At 37.5% G+C, this 24,414-nt stretch overlaps 1 protein-coding gene across 5 annotated transcripts in view; it reads right to left on the reverse strand.

The window, feature by feature from the left end:
* Nucleotides 1-823: 823 nt before the first annotated feature.
* The window catches only part of CDK14 (cyclin dependent kinase 14), a 286,357-nt gene continuing 262,766 nt past the window's right edge, over nucleotides 824-24,414 (reverse strand). For all 5 annotated transcript variants that reach the window (XM_089533256.1, XM_089533258.1, XM_089533257.1 and 2 more), the window contains one exon: nucleotides 824-5,477. The gene's annotated coding sequence lies outside the window, so the exon portion shown is untranslated. The remainder of the gene's footprint in view (nucleotides 5,478-24,414) is intronic.

Here is a 24,414-nt window from a genome sequence, read left to right on the forward strand (position 1 = left end):
CCCAGGATTTTTTTTTAAAAAAAAATAAAAAAAGTCTTGTCAGTTGTTTCCTGATTTGTATCCTTTATCCTCCTCTCTCTTGTGCAGTATAAGCTTCTCAAAGCTAATGCCCATAACACCACCCCCCACTGGTAGCAGCAGGCTGTTTTGCTGCTGTAGGGTTCGCACTGCTCAGATTTACAATGATGGCCATTATTCTGAAAAGCTGTGCATTAACCTAGTGGCACAAGGTTGCTCAAACACCTTCCCTCTGGTTTTACTTTACTCTGGGGAGCAGCAAAGCTATTACAGCAAAACCTTCCTTGGTGGTAGCAGCCAGCCTGACTAGGGGACTGGGAAAGGAATAATAGCAAGGAAGCAACTTGAAACACTATCCATTTGCCCAACTTGCAAGTGTTGTCAAGAATGTTGTTGTTTCTGTTTCTCCAGACTCCTTGATAGCACTGTGATTAATCTCATAAATAAGTGTGCTTTGGACACAGACTCTGAATTGGACTGTTTTCCCTACCGCTCTGAAAATAATGTAGCTCTCTCTAGAGGTTTGAATAGACAAGTTCTCACAGTCATGCCCTGTCAATTTAAGATGGTGCCAGTTCAAATCCAGAAAGAAAGAATGGAATGCAGTATTAGACAGAAATGTGTGCATTTCAACTAATTTTTTCAATAAAGTTAATGTAAGGAATGCAATATTTAAGCGTAATACTTATATCCCTTATTACAGGCTCTTTTGTTTAAAATCCTGAATTTTAAAATTTTGAATTTAATTTTTTAAAATAATATGACAAATGCATCTAAAAACACCAATCGGCATAGAAATCCTGTTACACTTTATTAAATATCATATTACATGAAAACAGTTAACACCCGACAAACCATTACATCTTTCATAATACGGACAAATTACATGTTGAAAACAAACAATGTAACATTTATTTAACCATACTGCTTACTAAGCTGTCATTCTAAAGTATGTGCCTATATGTATGTATACATATTTAATATTAACATTGTTTGAGTACCAAACCCCTGTTAAAAAGAGCACCTTTTGTGCCTCATATAAAGAACCCCAGGAAGGGATGGTTTTGTATGTAGCACTGCAGAAGTGCAGCTTTTTGAGGAGCAGGATTTCAGAATTCTTAGTGCATCTTTTCAGTTTTTGCTTTTCAGAATATTGCAAGGCAACAACATATATAATTACCTTCACATCTTTATGTCAAGTGAGAAGGCTATGGTTATGGTCAAGAATGGAGCATAATTCTATTTATATGGTATCCGTAGTCTGTGCCAATCTGTACAGTCTAAATGCCAGTTATCATATTAGGTTATAAAATCAGTAATATTATTGGCTTATATGGGACACAAACGCCACAGCCTCTGCATGTTCAATTGTATGTGCGCATTAAAAAATCACACTCAAACCTATTGCCTTCACTTCTGAGATGGCTGAGCTGTGTCCTTAGTTAAACCAGAATGAATAGGAAATGTTTGTGCAAATCTCTTCCATGCTTCAAAAGGAAGACTGGTTGCCAAGTCTCTCTAGCCACTGTGTGCTATTTCATGTGCATTTCATGTGCTATTTAACCACTCTAGTCTTAAAATGATCTCGGGGATACTGTCGTCAAAAAATGTCAATGCTATTACAAGATCCACACGTTTTGCATGTTTAGAAGATTTGCTCAAGTGAATGAAGCAAACTTCTACCATCTTCTGATCGATCATGTTCCCTTAGGTTACAGCAACTGCCTTTAAACCTATTACTGTCTCTTCATTCCTCTTATGGGTTATCCGTTTTAGGTTCTGACAATTCCTCTCTCTCTTTACAGCAGGGGTGGAGAACCAATGGCCCTCCAGATGCTGGACTCCATAAAAGTATGGAGTGAGCACCCAACATCTGGAAGGCAAGATTTTCTCCTTTTACAGCTTCAGAATTGTCTCTTCTCTCCTCGCAAGTAAGCCAGTAAAATAAGCAGCACATTTAAAGAAACTATATGGGACAGAAAACTGTTATCACATTTACTACCAATCACATAGACTCAATCCATGCATTATCAAGGCAGCATAGTTGTTCATTTTCCCACCAAGTTCCAACTGTGTGCTTTTTGGCTGCTATGAACAACAGAATCATGTGATATCACATAGATAATATTTATGCCTACCAATGTGGGTCCAGTAAGATTTCAGGTGATTAATTATTACTGGAATGGCATGACATCCAGACATGAGAAAGCAGCAGCCATATTACTGCAATAATACATGAATCAAGCCACTGTTATTGATATATATATATATATACATGGAAAATCGTGAATATGAATTGTTTCATTTCAAATATCCAGAATAAGAACAGGATTCAACCAAGACCTGAAAAAGTCAGAAAAGCTTCAGGCATTACATAACTTGGGGAAAAGAGAAAGACGAAATGGCAAATATAGCTACTTAAAACAAATCTTTGTAGAGTTCAAAGTTCAACATTCCCACCTTCTGCTGCAGTCAAATAAGCAAGGTTCAGTTGCAAAGAGACCTCACATAGCTGATGATGGAGATGGTTGCAAAATAAAAATCTCTTGTTATACTGTGTGCACAGCTATCCTTGCAATTCCAGAACAGAGTTCAGGGAATTCATAGTTTTGTGTGAGTGACCCTTAAGGGAATTATCAGAGGAGTTAAATGTTACATAGTTGTGTAGGGAACTGGGCAACCCTCCAAATTTATTGTTCTTTGGGATTCAGCAGGCATTCAGAAAGAGCTAGGCTGTTGGTAGATACTCCAAGTTAAAGAGTGTGTAGGTTTGGATATTAAAATTGGCTCCCACACAATGATTTAAAAAAAACAACACTACAAAGGATTCTTCTGGAGTATCAGCACCTTAAAATAAAACCTCCCAAAACATCCAGAAACCTTCAAATATAGGAACTGTATCAAAGCAACATTCTTCTTCTCACCTATGCTTTTGGAATAATTTCTAAGAAGGGATAAAATAGAGTATGACACTAGAATTTAAATCCACATCAGTTCTACAGGAGAAATGTGGAGAAAGTGTGGCATTCTGGTCACATATCTTTCTTTGAAAAGGTGTAAATGTTAAATTCTCATGCACTATTTTATGCATGTAATCCATCCTCCATGGGAAATCATTCCATAAACCCTTGTCATCTGATGAACTCTACTTTTCTATTGCTTTTGTTTTGCTCACTACAGGAAGCTTCCTTTGCAATGCCAATCGCTTTGCATAATATAGAATTGTAGTAATGAAAAGTGATTTATAGTGGCCCCAGAAGCAATAGAAGGAGGGGAGCAAGGGATGCTGATGATTTCTAAATGAAGAGGCCTGTAATGGAAATAACAGTCATAACTATTTGGCTGGTATGTGGAAAGATGACAATAGGATTTCCTGCCCATCCACTCCTTTCCCCTCTACCTAACCCAAGACTTCTGGATAAAGACAAGAAGTTGCAATGATATGTTTAGAGCAAAAATTGACTGTCAGGCCTTAAGAGGTGTTAAGCATAGCATTATTGGCTGCACAGCCAATGGTGGCAATGGCTTATTTTTTAAAAAGAATGTTGAAAGTACACACACATAAACTCACAAAATCTATGAAGTTATCCTGAACTTTTATTTATTGTGGATGCTAAGGTGCTAGGCATTTAGCTGAGGGAAGGGAACACTTCAGTGATTTTACATAAAGCCATCAGGTGCTTCAGTGAGGAGTGTAGTTGCCTCCCTCACTCCTTAAACTGCTAAAGTAAGAGAATTACAGCATCTACCCTAATTTTCTGAATTGAAAGTTTTGTTACATTCTTAAAGATTCCCAAGATTTTGCAAGCACTGAGCTTTTTTTTTTATAAAAGGAAATCTTCATACTGAAAAATGTCCTACTGAATGTTTGTCTTAACTTGATGAAGACTACAAAAAAAGAATAGAAAAGAAAAAGGTTGAGCATGAAACTCAGACTAAATCATAGTTAAGGCATTTGTGTTATTCTCAAAATAATCAACTGAACGTTGTGATTATTTATTTCTACAGACAGAGAAAATTAATTTGAGACCCTTCAGCAAAGTTTTAGAAGTACTTAGTTGGGAGAATCATCCTTGGTAGTATGGAAATAACCACTATGAATCTTGTACTCAAAATAAAATCCCAGTGTAATAGGATTTACCATTATGCTAATAATAATAATAATAATGAGTTGACAGATGTGTTTTTAAGCCACAGATATACTAGGGAGGCAAAGTAGCTCTGTATTGAATAAAATGACTAAAAATCCCACACAAACATGTCTTTCTCATTTGTTTGTTTACTTATTTATTTGAAGTTGCTCCATTTCTCATCTCCTAGAATTCAAGTGTTATTAACCATGTTAAGATTCCCATAGTCTACCACCTCCTGAAGAGAATAGGCACCTCTTCTTCAATCACAGTTGCATTTGTCTTTAAACATTTGATCAGTTCTTGGGGAAAGGTCTATGTGAAGGTTCAGTGGCATTTTCCAATCATATCCAAACTTGTTAGAAAAATAACTGGAAAGATGCTTTGGTCTGGAAGAGCAAATATTTGGAATTTGGATGACTGTTCAAAACTAGTTTCTCTCTCTCAAAATGGCTCATTCAGCAACTAAAGTTTCTACACCATAGTGCTTTTCCTAATGTAAACTCATTTCTCCTTCATGGTCTCTATTTTCCTTCTTAGAAGATATTTGTTGAACTAAGCTACATGAAAAAGTAAAAAAAATTGGAACCACAAAACAGCAAAGAACCCCTTTTCTAAAAAGGGTCTAGAATATTTGAAGTACTCAATAACAGCATTTATATATATTTCACAACAAGATGTCTGTTTTGAAATCTGCCAAGTCATATCACATAGGCAGAGTACCCAAACTGAGACTTTCTAACCAATGTGCACTTATTGCCATGGAAAAGGATATATCTTAAAATTTATAAATGGGCATTGTTTGATGTAAGATACTAGTTGTGTCTCAAATAATCTGCCAGCTTTGCTTTAACTTAAAATATACTTCTGATGAACTCAGAAATGTGTGGAACCTCTCAATGAACACACAAGTTGTTTTATACCCTGACTGGCTTTTATCTATAAACATTACCGGCAAAGTGCGAACACCAAACGTATTGTCTTAATGTATTTAAGTCACTGCTGGTAAAACTAAGCATAAAAGCTTCACAAGGGTATTATGCTGTAATGGGAAAACTAAACAAACAAACACAAAAGGCTGAAAAAAAGAACATGCCACATCAGAAAGCAAAAAGCCTAATCTTCACAGAGGTCTCCAAACTCACGAAGTATCAAAATGCGTGCAATGTTTTAAATAAACAAAGAGGGGAAAGGGAACAAGATTTTGCCAGCATCATTTTTCTTGTGACTGAAATCCACCACTGAGAAAGGAAACAGGGCCATGGTCTTCATAGTGTTGGCTCTCTCATTAAGTTGTGTTTCTCTCCTCTAGTCTGGTGATCTTAATTCCTATAAGGAAACAACAGAAGTTACAGTAAGGCTTAGTATCAGATAAGCTCCAGAATGGCAATAAAACATAATTCTTATTCTTTCGGTTCAACCTAACCAAAGTAAGCAAACCTTTAACATATATTTAGTCATAAAAAACATATCAAGAGGAGGCTTCAGTTTAGCAAGGCCTTTTCCAACCTGCAAGTCCCATTCCATGTATTTCTCCATCTGTATCATCTGAACAGCACAGTAGAAGTTGTCTCTAAACTGAGAGGTAGACCCCATTTTCTAGCAATTTGGGGTCACATCAGACGTTCAAAATTGGTGATTCTGCAATTTGCAGTGAAACAGAGGTGGTTGTGTGTATCATTTGAACATTCTCAAAGAAATGTTGCACTTAGTAATTTATGTTTTCATGTATATCTGTTCTGCCCAGCATAATCTTTACATGCTTTTGTTTATTTTTTCAAATACCTTTTCCTCAATATTTTCTACATTCTTGCATTTCGCAGCCCTAGTAAACAGCAAGGAAAATTATCAAATCCCAATAGCAATGAAACAGACAGTCTGTAAGCACTTAGAAAGGAATGCTGTGATCACTAAAAGTCAAAATGAGTTTCTCAACAACAAATCATGCCAAACTAATCTTATCTCTTTTTTTGACAGTCACAAGCTTAGTAGATGTAGTATATCTTCATTTTGGTAAGACTTTTGACAAGCCCCCCTATGACAGCCTTGCCAAAAAAGCTAGTAAAATGTGGGCTAGACAATGCAACTGTTAGGACCATTTGTAAAAGATTGACCAACCAAACCCAACGCTTGGAGAATAACCAAAAGAGTAAATATAAACATCGTTCCTCCCTTGGCCAAAATTTTTGCTTGGGTTTAGGAAGAAGCATGAAAACTGTATTTGAATGTGTGTGTTTCCTCCCCTGTCAAAATGTTTGCTTAGGTTTAGAAAGAGGGATGACAATTGTATTCACATGTGTGTGTAGGGGTATAATTTTGCTGAAGTGTAATTGATACAAGTTATTCCTTAATGTTATGTCTAAAAATTGGCTGGTACTGATGAGAGGCAGCAGAAATAGTTAGACTGATCACTTTATTCTCCAGGTGTAACTAATTTATTGCATTATTTTGCATTGGTAAGAGAACCAGAAATTCCCTAACTGCCTCAGGGACAGCAGATGGACTATCCCAAAGTCTAAGAGTGTATCTACACTGCAGAACTAATGCAGTCCAACACGCACATTGAGTGCTGTAACTCCATCCTATGGAATCCCGGGATATATAGTTTTACAAAGTCTTTATCCTTCTCTGCCAAAGACTGGTGGTGTCTCTCAAAACTAGAAATCCCAGGATTATATAGGATGGAGTCATGGCTTTTAAAGTGGTGTTAAATAGCATTGTTTCTAAGAGACAGAATCCAGGGTTTTATCCAATGACACATCCTCATTGTTATAACATCTACAGCTGTGCTATTCAAAATGGTGGTGTTCAATGAGTGTTGTTCCAATGCCAGCCAACAAGAGTCCCTAGCACATTTCCAGGAAAGAACGAAACAATTGTAGGCACAAAACACAAATATGATACTGGTCCCTCCTACATGAGGGAAACACTGATCTACAGTAACTGTAAACATTACTGAGCATTTCTCACCTTAGAGCAGGGAAAAGTTAGCCTTTTCGACAGAAACTCCCAGAATTCCATATTGGCCATGTTGGCCAGGGGAGGGAAGATTCTGGGAGTTGTGGCCCAAATAAGTATCTTTTCTAAACATTCTGAATCCACTTGTTTGTGATTTTGTTTCTTAATTTTGAGAAATAGCTATTATATTAAAAAAACATATAGTTAACATTTTTTTCTGATTGGGCAAAATTAAAGATTCTCTGGGAAACTTTGCAAATGGTGTTATGGCTGCTGGTCACATCTTCCAAGTACAAACAACCACTACAATATTGAGTATTTGCTGCTTTTAAATTCCCAAGAGAAAAAGAAGGCTTGCTTTCAGAGATCTTCAAAAATACTTTAAAAATAGAAATGCAATGCCTTTTATGGCCCTTTAATGTGGAGATACAGAGGAGTGCATACATGTGTGTATTTGATTTTTCAGAAAATCTTTACACCCACACAAAAATAAGCATGTTTAGGATAAAACAGAAAGGCTTAAGAATTAAAACAGTAATGTATTTAACACGCTGAAATCCCACACTATATAGAGGCTTTGTTTTTAAAAAGCAATTTTTGATTTTACCTTAAGGAAAGAAGCCATAATAATGATAAAATACTGCTCTGTCTGGTCTGAGGAAACGAGAGGGTAAAGAAAAGCATTTGATTTTAAATATTAATCCTAGTTCAAAGCATGGCAAGATCGTGGAAAGGGTCATTATTGTCTGCATATTTGTCCCGCATGTTTTTTTTTAAAGATTAAGAAATACTAGCTTCCTTTTGCACATGCAATGACTCCTTGAGTGGAGTTTACTTGGACACTTATTCTACAGAATGGGTGGGTCAGGGCTACCACAGTGTCTTAATATTCTGAACACACCCAAGGCTCAATAATGCAGCTGGTGTATCACCACCGCTGGATCCTCCAATCACATGTTAATTCTTTCTTTCCTTCGTTGAGGAAAGAGCTAACAAAGAAGATGCCATATATCCCACCATGTAACACGCTCTTTCCAATTAAATTCCATTATACAGAAACACTACTTATAATGCACTGGACAATGGTTTCTTTCCTGACTTGCATATTACTCAAGTCATCTTTTGTGAAACTATCAAAACAAATTCTATTATTTACAACCCCAAATGGCTTTGGTGAACAACTTCAGGCAGGTCCTTTGCTAGACATGCTAATGAAATGGATCACCAATACCCATAATGCAACTTTCGTTCTGACCCATATGCCCTATGAACCAGATTTCTTTCTCTCTTTTTTTAATTCAATTTTCTTAAAACCAACTGTCAGCATCATGTGATGGAAGAGATGAAAAATGAAAATGAGCAATCCTGCTGTGCAGGTGAGTGACCTGTGGGAGACAGCTCTGCCTGGTAGGATTTTTACACGTACCATCAGACACAGACCAATTGATTAGATCATCTTATTCTCGCCACCAACCAGGCTCAAGAGACTAATTAGAGAGAGTACTGCCTGCGCAGGCACCCCATTGACACCTAATTTGCTCAGCCAAAGCCTTTGGGGAGAATGTATTATCTCTGCAGCTGCACTTCATGCATTTCTGATTTGAGGCAGAAGCAAGAAGCACTTCATCACGCTTTTGAGCAAACTGAATGTAAGAAACTTTAAGTGTTAAATACAAGCAGACACAAATTAAACCTCACCAGCCTCTCATAAATTCCACTTCCCTCCTCCCCCTTATGCATATGCAAATGGATTTATATCTATAGCCTTCTATCAGACACACACACACACACACACACACACACACACACACACACCAAGAGGCTGCAAATTAATGTACTACAAATTTTTGACCTCCTAAAACAGGAAAACATATAACTTCTTGTTTTCAGTTTTGAGAAGTATTGAGAAGTTGAGAAATCCCAATCTATTCTCAGCCAGCTCTATAAAATAATAACAGCTTTCAAGCAATGCTGTTGTGCTCAACTGCAATTTTTCCTCAGGTAACTACTTATTAGCTAGATTTTTCTTTATAGTTTTAGTAATGTTAGCAGCAAGGTAGACTAAACAAACATATTACTGATGGCAATACCCATTCTAGCCTGACTGAACCCATAAAGCTTCTGTTCTTGTGCTAAACCATACGTGCATTTTATTGCACATCATTGTTTACTGGAGATTAACAATGGGCAGAGTTTAGCTCTGGTTTTAATTGTCAGGTTCAGGTTTAATTTTCTCATATTCTTCCTATTTCTAACATAAACTAGGGAGATTTGTAACCATTTCATATTTTAAAAAATTATAGGGGCAATGGCTAGGTCTGAATATAAGCCTCAAGTAACTGAAGTAAACGTTTTGCAGCATTGTTTGAAAACTGTTATTATTTTATAGAGGCTGGCTGGGAATAGATTGGGATTTCTCAACTTCCCAGTTAACAGATGTAGCACAATCTACTGATAATTTCAGTTCTAAGAAGTGGGGAAGAGGGGAGCTAGAGGGTTGGGAAAAAGCTAGGAGAAAATCATTCTTGCAGCACTATAGGTAAAAAAAGGGAGCCCTATTAGGAAGAAGCTGTATCAACTCCACTGCAATGGCTGCCTCTACACAGTTTATTAAACAGGCCTAACATCAAATCATCTAGCCTGACACGGCATATAATGACTAGTTGTGGTTCTGCACAGTTTCAGATAGGAACATTTTGAACTTTCCCTGGAGATTATGGAGACTATACCTACCCAGGGCCTTTCTGCATTCATATGGACTAATAGAAAAGTGGTGGGTGGTGCAGTCTGTATAGCTTTCCTTTAGCAAGGCAAGATATGAATATCGATAAATAAATAAATAACTCTTGCTTTTACGATATGGTATGTCTATCTTTTAAAACATGATTATTTTCTTTGCAAACTTTAGCATCCTAGATTAAAGGGCAGAACAGACCTCCCCTAAAGGGCAGCCTGCAACTGCCCCTTTCAGTGCCAGATCGGAGCCACAGCAACTACGTGCCATGACCCCGATCTGGCCTTTCCGCAGCGCAAAAAGGAGCCACAAAAAGCACACCATAGCCACCAGCCCTGTGGCTTTTCTGCGCTCCTTTGGTGCTGTGTCATCTGGATGCAGTGCCAGAGGAGCGCCGTGACGCTGCCCGTCATGTGGAGAATTAACCATTCAACTATTAATGCACCAGATTTTTCTACCAATGTAAAAGGTTCCCTATTAAAATGTCCCTGACTTTGGAACTCCCTGCCCAGGGAGATCAAAATGGCCCCTTCCTTGATGGCCTTCTGCCGACAGTTGAATATCTTCCTCTTCAGACAGGCTTTCAAAACAGAAAGCTTTTAAAGAATGGCTTGGAGTGATCTATTGTTTTAATGTATTTTAAACATTTTTATATTTTAAAGTACTTGATATTTTATTATATAATTTGTTTTAATTATTGTAGTAATTTAATTCTATTTTAGTGTACTATTTTTATATGTTTTTAACTGTATTATTTTTTTAATGTTGTAAGCCGCCCTGAGTCCCAGTCTTGGGAGAAGGGTGGGATATAAATAAATAAAATGAATGAATGAATTAATGAATAAATAAAGAAATAAATAAAAACAAGCTAGTTTCCTGCTTTAGTGAGTTTTAAAGCAGTAAAATTTGGTAGAATGGTTGGCTTGGGCAGATTCAGTAAGACAGGTGGGCAAAAGAAGAAGAAGGATTAGAACTGGAGTTTGGTGAGAAGTTATTTTGAAGGTGCTAAAAGATTCATTTGCCAAAACCCATGACCTCCTCATGGTTACTCAAAGGTAAATCCCAGTGAATCCCTTTGTAATCCTTTGGTGTGTTTTTTATTGCTCACTTACTGCTAGGTATTTTGATAATTAAGAGCAAAATTTTCTTCATCCTGAACCTACTTCTGAGCAGAAAGGTATTGGGGGAGGGAGGGCATGGTTGTAAATAAATGAACATTTTGGCTCCAAACTAATAGTATAAACTTCACCAAATGCTCTTATTTTTCCCCTCTTTCCCCATCCTATTCTGCTTTTAACCCACTACTTCTTCAGCAGGTCACAAACTTTGGATGGCTTGGTAAGATTTCGGCTAGGATCAAAAGATAAAGATAACTAAATTCACCCACTCCCACTCCCCTCCCTATGCCTTTCTTTTACAAAATTGACTCAGAAATAATTTTCATTGAGTTAAATGTGCAAACATGTTCTCTGGCACTTATCATTGGAGACCATGCTTCTAGATAGGGTGTGAGGAGCTAGTGAGCATGCAGCAGCTCATGCTGTGCATAAAATGTTCTACATATTCTCGGAGGCATTCAAAACATTTCTAATTAAGAATTCTCCAGCCTTGATTCACTGACTCATCTTTGCAATCAGTAGGGATGGAGAGAATTCCTGAAGGCTCAGAGAAAAAATTAAAAAGCATTTCTCAAGGGCCTTCCAGACTAGGAGAATCTTGTAAATCCACCCCCCTCTCCCTGAGAAGCTTGGATTCCAAGATTTGGATGTAAGGCTATCAGAAGATTGCTGGATGATCCATTGCTGCCCCTGCCTTTATATGGCCTTGTCAGGAGATGTGGTCAAGGATTGTGTCTGGCTATCAGAACATTGCATGATGATCCTTGGTCACCTCCTCTTCTCCAGCAACTGTATAGCTGAGTGAGGAAGGGGGTGGGGGCAGCTGAAGATTATCCAGCTATGTTCTGGTAGCCAGAGACACAATAGTATTATCCTCTAGGACCTCATTACATGGCCAACTTGGCAGGAAAGATAGGCAAAATGGCACACTTCTAGGTGACAGATATTTTCAGAGAGATAATTGAATAAATGCCAGCAGCTGAAATCAACACATGGTTTCTTTTTAGTCTTTAACATGGAATGGGAATCACGTGGCCTTCCTGATGTGATTGGACTACAACTCTCAGTAGTCAGAGCTGGCATAGTCAACAGCAATGAATGCTGAAAGTTCAAAACTGCTAACTGTTCCCATATTTTAGGACAGTATTTGTCAACCTAACCACTTCCATACATTTTCAATTCCCACCACTGACAAGCAGCATCTGCATTAAAGGCACTGTAGTCCATCTGAAGGAAAAGTCCAGGCTACTGTAAGGTAACTTTAAAAGGAATAAAAAGCACTTTTAAAGGTGTGAATAACAAAATGTGCATGTAGGGTCCACAAGGACTACCTTCATGCCATTCTCTATAAATTCCATGGAAATTAATGTTTAAATGACTTAATAAACTAATCAAACAAACTGCATTGTTAGTGTGGGTGACAATTAATTTCCTCCCAACTTATAACTTTCAACAAATTAATTTTCAAATCTAACATTTCAAGCTCTGGACAGAATAGAAATTCTATGACTAAATAAGCATTCAGAAAAAAATCTACCTCCCAGCCCTTGGCCTGTTGAGAATGAATCTAGATACAGAACTGCAAGGCTGAATGATCTCACATACATTACATTCCACCACAAAAAATCATGTGAAGGAGACGGCAGAACTGGTACAGCATTTTGGCATTGCAGAAGTTCTGTCAGGAGACCCTATGCCTGAATTCTAAAATGGTACAATCTCTGAGCAGCAACCACAAAGTGTGCTTTTTCTGAACATGCAGATTTCTTACATTGGTGCTCAATTGTAACATGGCCTTAAAATAACATGTACACCAATGATTCTGTTCCAAAATGATCAAGTAAAACTAATTGTATATATAAATCCTGGTATGCTCAGTAGAAGAAACTGCAACCTTTGCTAAATGCAAATTCAAGTTCTTCTTATTTCAGTATAGCTGTAGTGAAAGTGAAAGGCAGAGAACAGGAGAAAGGTACTGTTTTGAAACAGGTTGGCAATGATAGTTTTTGCATGCCCAATTATTGAGCCATTGGAGACGAGAAGTAGAGATTTCTCTTCAGGCCCAATTTTTGCATTATGGCTACTGCATTGGATGTCCTTTGTAAGATTTTTGCATGATGGTTGATACATATGATAGCCACAGATTAGCATGTAGTTCCCATATAAAGATTGCAGACCATGGATGGACAGCTCTGGCTCTTGAGATGTTGCTAAACTTCAACTTCCATCAGACTCTAACTAATATAACTAATGGAAAGGGATTGTGGCAGTCCAAATACATGGACAGTCACAGTTACTTTTTTTCTCGGCTGCCTGAAAATACATGGCAGACTATAGTATTGAACAAGGACACACTATACACTTCTGCTCTGTTCATGACCTTTCCATTACGATACCAGTTGCTGCTTATACGCCTTCCAAAAGCAACTGTATCAATTTCAAAATGCAAATAATACTGAAAGAGGTAGTCTTATCAAGGAAATAGTTTATAGCTACTAATACATTATTAAATATATGGGAGGTTTATAAACTGGACACTTCAAAAGATCAAGCAACAATGCATCGTTTATTACGGAGACCTTGGGTAAATGTACGGCCAATAATACATGAGTTTATAACTTTTATTTCTGGCTCCTCCTCCTTGCAATAAAAAGGGTTCTCTTCTAGAAAAGAATCCCCCATCATTTGGTTTTGTAACAAGTCATGACATGGTAAAATCTTACTATTCATGATTATGGCCAGGTGATATATTATTTAATGCAGAAAATCATAGTTACATTTAATGTGTAATCACTTTCTTACTACCAGACACACAATAGAATAGAACTTACTATTTTTTTTTTAAAAAAAATTATTTTGCAGGAGTTTGCCAATTTTAGAGTAAGATTATGTGACAAGATGTCAATAAAATGTTTTGTAGAGTAATTTGCCTACATGCCCCACCTTTTAAAAACAGTTAAGGTAGCTTTAACATGATTAATCCAAACAAAGGCTCACATTGGGTTAAATGTCTGAAAATCCTAAGGGGTCATGGGCATCATAAATGTTTAAAGGAATTAAGACAAATTTTTAAGACATGAGAAAAGCAGTCTCATGAAACATACATATAAGTTGACACATATAAACTGATATCCACAGCTGAAGATGTAAGAATGATGACCTACTTTCTATAATTTCAGTGTCTGTATTGTACTGTCACAAAGTCAACATGTTACTGCATGTACAGTGCACCTGTGTCATACACTGAAAGCCACACTGGGAAAAGGGGTGGCGCACACACTGCCGCGTGCATGAGCCCCATTCATTTAAATGGGGCTTGAGCATATGCGGAATTCACCTTACGTTGGGGGGGCAGAATGGATCCCCCGCGTAAGGGGAAGGGTGGACTGTATAAGGATATTATAGAAGAGCATTAGATCAGAACTTTACAGAAGAAAAACAGATGAGATGTAGGCTTCTTTATAATATTTTGTAAATTTCTATTTCTATTTCAGTATTTTCTAATTAGAACCATCTGACAGACATTTCTCCCTGGTTCACTCTTACTACATAAAATTAAGGCAATTGCTTCTATTTTTATCAGAGTTTCTCTAGTGAGAAATTCACCTATTATTAGTGATGGTTCAGCATTTATGTGCTGCTGCTTTGCAGGCCCAGCGGCTATGATAAAAGTGGATCTGCTTTATGATAACCCACCCCGACAAGTTGGATGGAAAGAGTTCACAATTTTATTGGTTATGGCTGGGAAGTCCTTGCCATTCAGAAGTCTGGGTCCATGCAATATAAAACCCATCAAATGATGATTCAGCTCTCCAGCCTGCCTGCTGCAAACCACCTGGAGTGGCAAAAATGGACAAAAACCACTGTGTGGATTCCTTGCTATCTGGAAACTACCACTCTCTGAGCAGGCCTATACATTCAGGGTCCCAAGGGGGACCCTCTAAATGTGTCTGATGGGCCTCCTGGACCTATCTCCTGTAAAGCTGTTTCTAGCTCTATGCAAAAACATCCTAAAATTGTTGGAACCAAAGGAGAATAGTATTATGCTTCCCGCCACAGGACCTGAATGAAAACTGCTTCATGCCATCCTGGAATCCCACAGAAATCTCATTAGCTTCTACTACAATGCCACCATCAACCAAACAAACATGGCACCCTCAGTGCTTGACCATCCCTCTTGCCACAGAGTAGCTTCCAAGGTGAGTCTGGGGGCATACCTATCTGTTGATTATCAGTAAACTGGCCAGGAATATTAAAAAAGTACTATGGGTGTGCCCTATGTGATTGTTTTTGATTGATATCCCCAACCCACTCAAGTCTTTCATGCCTTAAATGCCACCGAACCTCTAGAACAGAATGGAATATGGTGCACAGTGGTACAGTAGGCAAGAGAATAATCAAATTTGGTAACCTCATGTGAATAAGCAGACATAAAGCCATTATGGGATAGAAAGGCCCCTAATACGAAGGCACCAGTGGAAACAATCCATTTGAAATAGATGTCCTGTTTACAAAATTTGCAAAAATGCGAATAAAGTCTAAGTTTTCTGTTCAGTCAAGAAGGAGATTTTGTACAATTTGTACTTTTCAAAACACATTGAGCAGATTATTATGACTAAGTAAATCTATCATCTTTCAATGTTGCTGAAATAGAATATTTTGTACATGTGATACACACTGACTTCTAACACTATCTGCAGTTCTTAATTGTGCCTTGCCAGGCAATGGTGACATAACCAATAAATAGGATGGAATACTGCCATGTTGTCATTTTGTACCTTTGGATAAGGCCTAGTTTCCTTTTCAAATGAGCAATTTCCCATTATCTGATTAGCCATGACTATTGCACACATAAAACAAGTATGTCAAAACTTCATTCATTTGGTTTTGCCTACTCTTAAAAAATAATGCATTTAATCTCAAAAGATTAAAGGATTGACATCCATTTTATAAGTAACGTTTACAAAAAGACAAGACCTGTAGTGATACTCCACTATAATAGTTTTCTGATCCAGAACTGGTGCTGCTTTGTGGATTGTACTATAACTCTTTTTATTCCTCTTACATCTTAAGCTTTTAGCCAAAGAAAACACATTCTTACTAAATTAATAAAAACAAGCTGTTGAACTCCTGCTGCAACAACATTTTTATTACATTTTTGTTTTGAATTCTTGATTAAATTTGCTTATATGTCAACCAAAAACTATAGGTTTTCACTGTGAAGCCCAAATGCAGAATGTAAGCCACTAATCCTTGAGAAGCAAATATTTGTAAGAAGTAAGTGTAGAATGCACAAAGGCTTTTGTATTTCATTATATCAAATGTTTGCTCTGTGCTTAGAGGTTTTTGGCCAATACATGTAGGAGATTGTAGAAGAATGTAGGGAAGGAATGGATAAAGAAAGAATACTGGAATGTTGTGTAATCCTTTAAGTCATTTCTAAAGGCCCTATATTAAAATATCTATAATAATGAGTTAAATACATCAAGTATAAACAGTGAAAGACAAGAGGTAGATTAAAAGACTACATGAAGAGTCTGCTGGAGGAAAAAATGAAGTCCTGCTGTTAGAATGACATCCAGCAGTTTTTCTGTGACAGGCAATGGCAAACCGGTCCATTGCATTAAAGAACAACTTTTTTGCCATATGCAATCCAGATTATTTGAAAAAAGAATATTTGTTTGAAATTATATAATGGTTTAAGAAGGAAAATTATCTTTGTTTCATAAGCAGCTCTGGAAACAGTTTAACAAATAGGCATGGCTATACCAGAAGTCCCTAGAAGGAGGTGGGTGTCCTTTTTGGAGCAGAGGTGTGGCACCATGAGTCTGGCAGGAAGCCTCATGACCGCTATCAAGAAGTTTCTGAAATAATTTTTACATCTTCTGCTAAAACCCACTGATAGAATATGGAAACTCTTGATTTTGGGATGGATCCAGATTAGATGGCTTGAGTTATCCTGGAAAAAGGGTGCTATATAAAATCTACAGCTATGCTTCTCAAAGTGGTGGTCTGTGGAACAATGCTGGCCCATGAGCCATTCTCTGCCCGTCCCTGGAAAGTTCCCATGAAAGAAACAATTGTACCCAATGGACTCAAATATGGTACCTTATCTTCCATGCATACATCATACATACATACATACATGTCCCTGACAGACTGGGGGGGGGGGGGGGGGACAATTTCCAGTCTCCTGCATGAGATAGCCTGAGAAATACTGGTCTAGATCATTAGATCCAATGTACCATAAAATGGCCATGCTCTTATTTCACATTGCCCTTAAAAAGCTTTAGTTGATTTCCCAGCTAGGTATAACTTAAAGGAACACAATAATAGCATAGTACACAGCGCTTCTAGATGCCCCTCGTATGTGACAAGGGCGTCAAAATGGTGGTGCCCTGTATAGATGGGCGCTGCCATCATTATGTGATGGACGCCTAGCGTCCGCACGTTACAGTGCTGTTGTGACGTTGCAAGTGTGCCATTGGCGCACTACAGTGTCATAATGGCACCGCAAGATGAACCAGCTTTTTGCGGGTTCTTTTTGGTCTGTGGGGAAGTCCTGCGGTCTGGAGGCTGCAGCTTCCCCACGGACCAAAGCTGGGCGCCAGGAGACCATCCTTTTTGGACGGTCTGTCCCGCACCTAAGATAAAATTAAATCTGAAAGCACTTTGCCTCTCATATTTAAAACACATATTTACACACATAATGTGTAACAGTCTGGGATGAACAGAATTACCATTTTGACAAAAGTTGAGATTATTTAACTTTTTGGCCATTGGCTTCTTGTAATATAGGACTTGAACATTTGAAAAGATCCTCCCCATCCCTTAAGTGTCACTTCTCAGAACATGTCTGAAATGGTAAAGTTTCCAACACATTCTGAACAATAAAAATGAGTGGGACTTTTTGAAAAAATAACTTATTAGTCAGACACTAATAGCTCAAAATGAGAAACAGCCTGTAGAAATGTTAGAAGAAAAGTGGAAAGCAATTTGTCTGCAATTCTAAGTGATTAATCAGTCAGCGATGATTACTTCTTCTTTATCTAAGGAAAAGCCAATATTTTGAGGAAGCAAATGAATGGATAAGTATTATTATTTTTGATTTGTTTTCACTAAATAATTTTAAGCATAATTTATTTCAGAGATGTTCAGAAGGAAACAGGTGATCAAATTATTAGGCTCACTGTATCTGATCTATAAGAAACAGTATATCATAGAGATGTTGGTGAATCTTTAACTGTTTGAGATGTTGTATTTGGATAAACTTAGCAAGCAGGTAAAAGAGTAATGACTGTTACATAAAAGTGGAAGGTATAGTATATTAATGTTTTGACACCTCTGTAAAACAAAGTGGAAGCTCAGCAAAAACACCAACACATTAAGAACAACCTAATACTGTTCCATGAGAGCAAGATGAATAATGATATCCAAAGCACATTGTAATTTTTACTCATGACAAAGATTGTTGAATATTGTGTTTTCATTTTTTCTCCCAACAGATAAGCATTGGAAAAGAAGACTTTGGATTTTTAAAAGGGCCAACAGGAAGCATATGTTCAATTGTCTCAGAAACCTTGGAATACTCTTGTCTATGCAGTATATGTTAATACTGACAAGAGCCAGAATCTAATTAATTTAAATAAAGATGTGTCAGCTACAGATTAGTGTAATTCTGTGTACAGTCAGGCTTATTGACAAAACGTAACTTGTTTAAGAGTCCTTTTAAAAAAAGCTACCTTTGTAGTGTATATTTTAAAAAAATACAGCATTATCTTGAATACGTAGGTATGTTTTCAGTAGCATAAATGCCGAATTCTGTTTCTTAAATATTTATTTTTAAAGTAGTATCCATGGGAAGACTTGTATATTTATCTAAAGATCATTACTGCAGGACAGAAATGTTAGTCTGCAAGGTTTCCTCTACACATGGCAAGCAGCTGTCAGAACCAGTGTGAAGGGTTAAAGGTCAGTACAGCTGCTCTGTTAAATCTAAGGGTTCCATCAACATCTCAGAATTCCTGCCAAGTGGGAGCTGGGAGACCATAGATTAGAGTACACTGGAGTGTATATATAAGGTCACTTTGTGTCTATCAAAGTGATATCAAACTGCCAAGCTTTACAATACATTTAACTGTGGCCTGTGTTCAAAGAAAATAGAAGGAAAATAGACATATGGATAGCACATCACAGTTTAACATAAAATTTCATGCTGCCCTTCAAACAGGAGGATTCAATAATGGTAAAAATATGTTGACTATGGACACACTCTACAGACATGTAGAATGAGCAACAAACTTCATTAAATTTATCAGCTAAATTATGATTTCACCAAATAATTCTTGTCAGTTTACAGGAGAGAAAGAGAAAAACTACACAGAAACAGCTGTATACAATAAAACTCTGCAGCTAACAACATCACTAGTGCACATATGATTTATATCTCTACTGACTTGTTTCAGTGCACTGCATAATCTGCAGTTAGTACTCTCTGGGAAACTACATTTTATTTACATAACCATACATTTGGAACCCGCAACAGAAAAAAAATGGTGGGGAAAAAGGTGCACTGGAGTACAGAAGTAAGGGGCAAGGAAACAGCTGTAACATCCCACAGTCCAAGCATAGGTGCTTTACAGACCGTCCAAAAGGACAAACCGCACAATTCCAAAAAGCGGGTTCTTTTTTCGGCGCAGAAATGACGCCACAAGGCGCCAATGGTGCATTTCCGCGCCGCGACATCCGCTATGTCAAAATGGCAGCACCCATGTAGAATGTAGGGTTAGGGGCGTCCGGAAAGGATGCCCCTTTCTAACCCTAGTACATGCCAAGCACGTACTTTTTGGCAGTCTGGAACCCACCATAGTCTCCTAAAGTAATTTTCTTGAAATAAGCAAAGAAGCACTAGAAACTATATTAAGACTTACCCGGCAGACTAAACTGAAAACCAAAGTACTAACAAAAAACTTGACAGTAGATCAAGTAGCAAAATTGGAAAAACTATCAAGCTTTGAAATAATTTTAAAAATGAGATATTTAGGAATTAGGTTGATTAATAAGAACTCACATTTATTTCACATTAATTATGAAAACATTTGGAGTGAAATGAAACAAGACCTTCAGAGATGGCATAACTTAAACCTATCACTGATGGGTAGACTTGCGATAATAAAAATGAATGTATAGCTAAAACGTTGTACCTTTTTCACACCATAGCCATAAGAACAAATTATATACCTTTAAAAAATGGCAACAAGTCTTGTTGAAGGGAAGGAAGTCATATTTTGTTTTGTTATGTTTTATGACCTACGTGTAGAGGAAGACAGGGTGAAGTAGGGTAGTTATTTTACTGTTAATTTGATGTTGTTCAATGTCTAATTTTTTTTTATTCAGAGTGTGTGTGTGTATATACACACACCTCTTCAGCTTAGTCTGTGCAGCTTTATGGTTCTCACGGACTTGAGATCCGCGGTTTTGATTATTCACAGAAAGGCAACCTCCCTGAAAGTGAATGGTGCCTGCGCCCATGGTGCACACGCATGGAAGCATGCGTCCATTCAAGCCAAATTCACGGATGTGTGTGTGTCCAGAACAGATCACTCATGAATTTGGAGGGAGGATTATACACCTTTTTTTTTTTTTTGGTTAAAGAGTTCCTTTTACAACGATCACAAAAAATTCTAACTGTAAATTGTTGTATTTCATCAGAGAAATGAGTGAGCAAAACAGGAACATAAATATATACCACCTATTTTGCAAGTTCTGACAGAATAGCTGAAAGATATTTGAGCAAACTTAATACCATAGGTCTGAAAGCAGTAAAAAAAATACATATGTTTGATATTACTATGCATAATGTTTGCAATATAATGCCATTGTACTGTACTGTTGCTATAACAATCTGTGGTTTTGTTGGGTTGTTGATATCAAGCTGCACAGAGATCACTGATGAGTGATCACAAAACTACTGTTCTTTCCCTACTGTTCCTCAAGCAGCAGGGATCAAATAACTGTTCTCAGCTGCCTCTCTTTTAAACTAAAACATCTTCGCTCTACATGTATCTGTGGCAGGTTGGTATCTGTTTCCCACTATTGTTTTGTTTTGAGACCCCCAACCTCAGATCACTAGGAGATTCTAAGTCTAGAAAAAGTCTGACATGTTTTATAGACTTAACTTGGATCCATTTGGTAGGTAAGAATTTCTATTCAGGGGACACATTATGCTTTCATGAAATAACGATTATGATTCAAGGACAAGTAATTCAGTTAACATGTAAGAGGACCTAGATGGAACTGCACTGCTGAGTTTTAGATAAGCAAACAAATCTTCCATATCGTATTGGTTGCACAAACTCTGATGAGACTCTGCAGTACTTCTAGCCTTTCAGTAAATGATTTAAAAAGAGTGGGTTCAATAAAAAAAGTATGACAGAAAAATAGCTATTGTTCCATACTAGTGTTTTGCAAGAACTGTGCAGAGCAGTGCTAAAAGAGGAAGATACTCAATGCTAGGGAATTCTGTGAACTGTAGTTTTGTGAGACATTTAGCCTTCTTTGTCAGAGAGCTTTGGTGCCATAATAAACTACAATTCCCAAGATTCCCCAGGACTGAGCCAGGTCAGCTAAAGCGGTCTCAAACTGGATTATTTCTGTAGTGTGTTTTGGACCTATATCTCATTCTCTGCAATGCCATAAATTTGGAGACAGAAGAAAAATTTAATTTGTGGAGGCAGAATTCTTATTGTAGGAGGCAATGCCACTCATTTTACAGTAGCTACACCACTGCACCTGCCCAAGGATTGAGGTCTACTGGAGGGGCCTTCCTCTATCTCTCATCAATTGTTGTGTTCCTGCTTTGTTGTAGTGCCTTAGTACTGGAATATCGCCCCCATAGAGGCTGGATTGGTGCCAATGCTGGCTTCATTTTGCAAAGTAAAACATGAAGCCTAGTTAATTTCAGTTAGATTTCTGTATCTGCATGGTTTTGAATTCCAGTTGTCATGACAATTTGCTGAGCACTGTCACAGCTACAACTAATACTAAAAGCTGTGGTATCTGTTCTGGCAGCTTATGAGTTACATTTCACTGAGGTGGTAAAACCACTCTGAGGTTTAGTCCAAACGTTTAAGAAACTATCCAAAATTTTGGATCTATTTTGCAAATAGGATTCAGCACCTTGGATAGCTCCTTTAACATTCTCCATTATACTAACTTGGAACCCAGCAATCACCACTGTCTATCTGTAGCTGGCTCAGATCAAACTGTTCATGTGAACATACTTCTGAAGAAAGCTAAAGTGCACTGACCCCTATTATTTAGGTACTGCAAGCTGGTGTACTGTTATTACTCTACACAAACAAGACGTCCAACCAAAAAGGAAACCTAATCTCCAAGTCATATCAAGAATTAATAAATGTAAACATACAATTGTAGAAAGGATCTAGCTCAGCATCAGTAGCATGTTTATTAATAGTGTACAGACCTTAACACTAAAAAAGCAAAATATTTAATTCCATACACAACAGTTAAAGAATATTATGGACACATATCTAAATTATTACCACTTATAGAAGAATTACATTTTAAATTTGTGAGAATAAAGCCTCACAGCTTGAAACCATATCCATGCATATTTCAGAGTGTCCATGCTGCAGCAGCCACAGTAACATCTTGCTCATGGCAAATTCATTCAGCATTGCTTCATGTAAATGGCAATAGCATTCTAAAATGTCCAGTACTTCTACCACTATGCTACCTACTGCTTGAATGCTTTATTGTGTAGTTTCATGCAATTCTGCATCTGGTTGTCAAGTTGGCAATACTATCTTGGGCTTTTGCAGGGAAGCATCTATTTTTTTTTTGTTTGTTTCTTCTCTTTCAATGTTGAGTTAAGTATAAGTTTTCCACTTTAATGTCTTCCTCTGGAATAGCTAGATCTATTCATGCACATTTGGCCTATATAGGGCTGCCATAATTGTCCACTTTTACCAGGGACAAAATGTAGGACAAATTCAAGACCAAACTGTAGGGCAACTGCAGGACAAAACTCAGCTCAAAATGTAGGACATTTAAGGTCCACCATTTTTCTTCAATGTCCTACATTTTGGGCTGAGTTTTGTCCTGCAGTTGTCCTACAGTTTGGTCTTGAATTTGTTCCACATTTTGTCCCTGGTAAAAGTGGACAATTATGGCAACCCTAGTATAGTGCTTGCCCATTAACAACCAAATGAGGCTTTTTTATAGACTTTCTTAAATGTTTAGGGGATGGTGCAGTCAAGAGTCATTTAACTGGTGCCAAGATAAATTATTTTAAAGTTAGTTTTGATAGCTGCTGTGCTGGGATGATGACCTAGTTTTTTCCCCCAAGGTGCCAAGTCATTGCAACTGGTGACACTGTACAGACTTTCTCACAATAAAAATAGCATTTGTTTTTACATAAACTGACAATTATGCTATGAAGTACTACAGCATCTGACACTTAATTAAAGCATATGTCTGTTAGCATCACAAAACAAAAATATTCTTTGTTTAGAACAGAGGCTCTTATAGTGCGACTACCAAAGTCTTTACCAGGCAGTATTTTAAATAAAACCTATTTAACTTGAGCTAACACCCCCCCCCCCAAAAAAAAAGCAGAGAGTAAGATAAAGGTGGGATGCAAATGTCAAAATGGCAAGATCTGATGGTAAGTATCAGGCTGAGAGATCTGCTCTGCTTCAGGTGTCAGGACTGTAGGTAAGAAATAACCCAAAGAACCTGGTAACTCTTCCTCTGAAAGCATCACAGGATGACACATTGATTCCCCCTTCATAAAAAGAATTACTGCTTGCTGGCTGACTAACCTCATGCTACTGGTCTGAAGAGCCAGGCAACTTAAATCTTTGGGTAATTGGATACTCACATTACAAGGAAAGTTCTTTAATTTTAAATTCCTACATAGACTCATTTGGGCAAGCCAGGCTGTGATGTGCATAGGCTTCTCAGTGTATTACAATCAAATATTTAGAAACAGCATTTTATCTTTCATGCCTGTTTGGAAAGACAAGCTGTTCCAAATCAGCTTTGCAAGGGTTAAGTATGTACACAGTGGAATGGGAGGAGAATGTTGTAATTTTGATGGGGATTTATGAATTGCTTAGGCCAGTCAGCATCTTGAGCACAACAGACTCTGTCTAAATCTATTCCTTACCTGCTGGGCAGAGACAATTCCCCTCACACTGCGAACCCTGAAGTCTTTTAAGCAGCCTGCTCTGTAACCTTGGCAGCTGGGCCTTACACAATCCTTCATCTTTTGCAACTGGGCTTCACTAAATGAAACTATGGCAGCTTGTTAGCCAACAACTGAGCATGAAATCACTACACTGCAGACCCCTGTTCTATGAGTCAATCATTTTTTCTCTATTACATGTTTGTATGCTAAGGTCAATAAAAGCAATCAAGAGAGAAAATAAGG

The sequence above is a fragment of the Sceloporus occidentalis genome, unplaced genomic scaffold (assembly GCF_023333645.1).
Source record: "Sceloporus occidentalis isolate IW3139 unplaced genomic scaffold, rSceOcc1.0.p SCAF_7, whole genome shotgun sequence".
Taxonomy (NCBI): Eukaryota; Metazoa; Chordata; class Lepidosauria; order Squamata; family Phrynosomatidae; genus Sceloporus; species Sceloporus occidentalis.